This window comes from Lissotriton helveticus, chromosome 7, assembly GCF_964261635.1.
Source record: "Lissotriton helveticus chromosome 7, aLisHel1.1, whole genome shotgun sequence".
Lineage (NCBI taxonomy): Eukaryota > Metazoa > Chordata > Amphibia > Caudata > Salamandridae > Lissotriton > Lissotriton helveticus.
In genome coordinates this window covers 1,097,156,923-1,097,160,814 of record NC_136068.1, presented here as the reverse complement: position 1 = coordinate 1,097,160,814, position 3,892 = coordinate 1,097,156,923, and positions in this window count along the sequence as shown.

The window sequence follows — 3,892 nt, the reverse complement described above, 5'->3', positions numbered from 1 at the left end:
AAAAAAAGTAAAAAATGTTAAAAAAAACAATAAAAAAATATAAAACAACAAAAAGAATAAAAAAAACAGTTCTTTTTAGAACTACCTCTAATTTATAAAAAATGCTACATTTTAAAAAAACTCTGTCATTCTTTTTTCTCCAGGGTACGCGTACCGGTACGCGCACCGGTACGCGTACCAGGCGCTCCCCCCGCGAAAATCGAAAAAAAAATATTTTTTTTTTGACCCGCGAAGCCCTTTTATGGCCCCCACATCAAAACTATGGGGTCAGGGGGGTCTACCCTGCCCCCTTTTGGTCATTTCCCCCTTTGTTTTTGCCACCTCTTGTGTCTCGATCCTACCGAGACACAAGATGGCGGCCGCTCCGGACTGTTTGGAATGTTGACAGACACCCGAGAGCCAATCAGCTTTCCACTCGCGTAGCGCGCTGGTACGCGCCCCGGTGCGCGCCCCGGTGCGCGTACCGGGGCGCGCTTATAGATATATATATTTTTTTTAACCTAAATTACTCAAAATCCAATGGAGCACATATCTTCAGACATAGCAAAGGCACATCGGGCTACCAGTCCCTACAACTTTGCCAAGTTTGGTGGAAATCCATTCAGCCGTTCGTGCTAAAAAGAAGTCCAACCGCCCTATGGAAATTAACATGGGGAAAACACGTTTTGGGACCCCCCTTTTATCTCAGCCCCCGCTTGACGAATCCCCCCCAAACTTTCAGGGAAGGAGCAGAGCGGAGCGAGCCAACTTCTTAGAGAACTTCGCAAAGATTCGTCCACCGGCGCCAAAGTTATTCCCAATAGAATGTTGCGGATTTTCTATGGAAAGTAGATCCTAACTATAACTACCTACTGGCGACCGCCAGTAGGTGATATATATATATAGATAGAGAGAGCGAGAGAGAGGTTTCTTGCAGCGGGGGCGGGAGCTGCTTTCCGCTGCTGAGACGTGGTGTTGGAATATATATATATATATATATATATATATATATATATTGCAACAAGATATCTCCGACGGGAGAAAATCAAATCACCACAATTTTGCCTTGCGTTTAGGTTGTGCGTATCTCTTCAGGTAAATCGCGCTGATGTTTTATGCAACAGGGTGTCTCCCACGGGAGAAAGATGAGTCGCCACAACCTTGCCTTTGACCATTTATTCGTGCAGGGTGAACAGGACACAGCGTTTTGTCGACATGTTTCGTTTCTGCTGGAAACTTTTTCAAGAGATTACGCCTGCCACATATTCAGTTCGCTGGTTGACTGCAGGTAATTTTTGACAATTTTAACGTAGCTCAACATAGCTCCGCCCCTTAAGAATCACTTCCGTTTGTAGATGGCATTCTGGTACCTGTAGTATGGTCAGCGTCCGATTTGTAAAATGTTTTTTTCAGTGGGTGATGGATGATTGTCCTGTTGTGGTGCCTGCCACTTTTAAAACCTCTGCTCCGATGTCATGATGCTGGTTCCCCCTTCTGTCAATCCCCTTTTCGGATTGAATGGGGGCCGGATACCGGAGTCCAGTCCCCGGGAGCACCGCAGACCCCTAGTCCGAGTAACGGTTCAAACAAGGGAGGTTCAGGTGCGGGGCTGCATGGCGCTTCGTTCCGTAGGCGTCCTCTTCAGGTGAACCACGCTGATATTAATTGCAACAAGATATCTCCGACGGGAGAAAATCAAATCACCACAATTTTGCCTTGCGTTTAGGTTGTGCGTACCTCTTCAGGTAAATCACGCTGATGTTTTATGCAACAGGGTGTCTCCCACGGGAGAAAGATGAGTCGCCACAACCTTGCCTTTGACCATTTATTCGTGCAGGGTGAACAGGACACAGCGTTTTGTCGACATGTTTCGTTTCTGCTGGAAACTTTTTCAAGAGATTACGCCTGCCACATATTCAGTTCGCTGGTTGACTGCAGGTAATTTTTGACAATTTTAACGTAGCTCAACATAGCTCCGCCCCTTAAGAATCACTTCCGTTTGTAGAAGGCATTCTGGTACCTGTAGTATGGTCGGCGTCCGATTTGTAAAATGTTTTTTTCAGTGGGTGATGGATGATTGTCCTGTTGTGGTGCCTGCCACTTTTAAAACCTCTGCTCCGATGTCATGATGCTGGTTCCCCCTTCTGTCAATCCCCTTTTCGGATTGAATGGGGGCCGGATACCGGAGTCCAGTCCCCGGGAGCACCGCAGACCCCTAGTCCGAGTAACGGTTCAAACAAGGGAGGTTCAGGTGCGGGGCTGCATGGCGCTTCGTTCCGTAGGCGTCCTCTTCAGGTGAACCACGCTGATATTAATTGCAACAAGATATCTCCGACGGGAGAAAATCAAATCACCACAATTTTGCCTTGCGTTTAGGTTGTGCGTACCTCTTCAGGTAAATCACGCTGATGTTTTATGCAACAGGGTGTCTCCCACGGGAGAAAGATGAGTCGCCACAACCTTGCCTTTGACCATTTATTCGTGCAGGGTGAACAGGACACAGCGTTTTGTCGACATGTTTCGTTTCTGCTGGAAACTTTTTCAAGAGATTACGCCTGCCACATATTCAGTTCGCTGGTTGACTGCAGGTAATTTTTGACAATTTTAACGTAGCTCAACATAGCTCCGCCCCTTAAGAATCACTTCCGTTTGTAGATGGCATTCTGGTACCTGTAGTATGGTCAGCGTCCGATTTGTAAAATGTTTTTTTCAGTGGGTGATGGATGATTGTCCTGTTGTGGTGCCTGCCACTTTTAAAACCTCTGCTCCGATGTCATGATGCTGGTTCCCCCTTCTGTCAATCCCCTTTTCGGATTGAATGGGGGCCGGATACCGGAGTCCAGTCCCCGGGAGCACCGCAGACCCCTAGTCCGAGTAACGGTTCAAACAAGGGAGGTTCAGGTGCGGGGCTGCATGGCGCTTCGTTCCGTAGGCATCCTCTTCAGGTGAACCACGCTGATATTATTTGCAACAAGATATCTCCGACGGGAGAAAATCAAATCACCACAATTTTGCCTTGCGTTTAGGTTGTGCGTACCTCTTCAGGTAAATCACGCTGATGTTTTATGCAACAGGGTGTCTCCCACGGGAGAAAGATGAGTCGCCACAACCTTGCCTTTGACCATTTATTCGTGCAGGGTGAACAGGACACAGCGTTTTGTCGACATGTTTCGTTTCTGCTGGAAACTTTTTCAAGAGATTACGCCTGCCACATATTCAGTTCGCTGGTTGACTGCAGGTAATTTTTGACAATTTTAACGTAGCTCAACATAGCTATATATATTAGCAGAACAACTCAGCAGAGCCCCACGGAGTATCCACAGCACAGAGAATGTCCACAGCACGGCAGTTTTCCTTCAAGGTAACTTTATTTTTATTCTCTCACACCATGTGCAGCACAAAAGGACGGTCAACGCGTTTTGGCTGATGCCTTCAACTGGACCATAGAGTCCTACCGTCTAGGAAGTCTATTTAAAGTGACAAGTGCAATTGATCCCTTGTTTGTTTCTAATAAAATAGACTAGACCACTCACCCACTTAAAAACATTTGTGAAAAGGCAATCAATAGCTGCCATTTTCTAAAAGCATTCATTAAGTACAATTTTAATCATGTTGTCAAAATTTAGAGTGGTGTTGGCAATTTTCACAGTAAAGTACTCTTGTTATCCCCGGATGGAGTGGTGATCCTTGTTATAGCAGGCCTGTGCTTTCTAGTTCACACGTATGAATATATGTTTACATATTTTGGCGATGTGTTTAGAAGAAGAAGATGGTAGCCCATAAGTGGTAAAATGGTAAAATTCTTGGGGTTCTACCAGTAGTTGTTAAAACATTGGGGTATTTGAATACTTTGATGATATATGGACAATAATGTATTTATAAAATTACTTACAAAATATTCATAAAATATTTA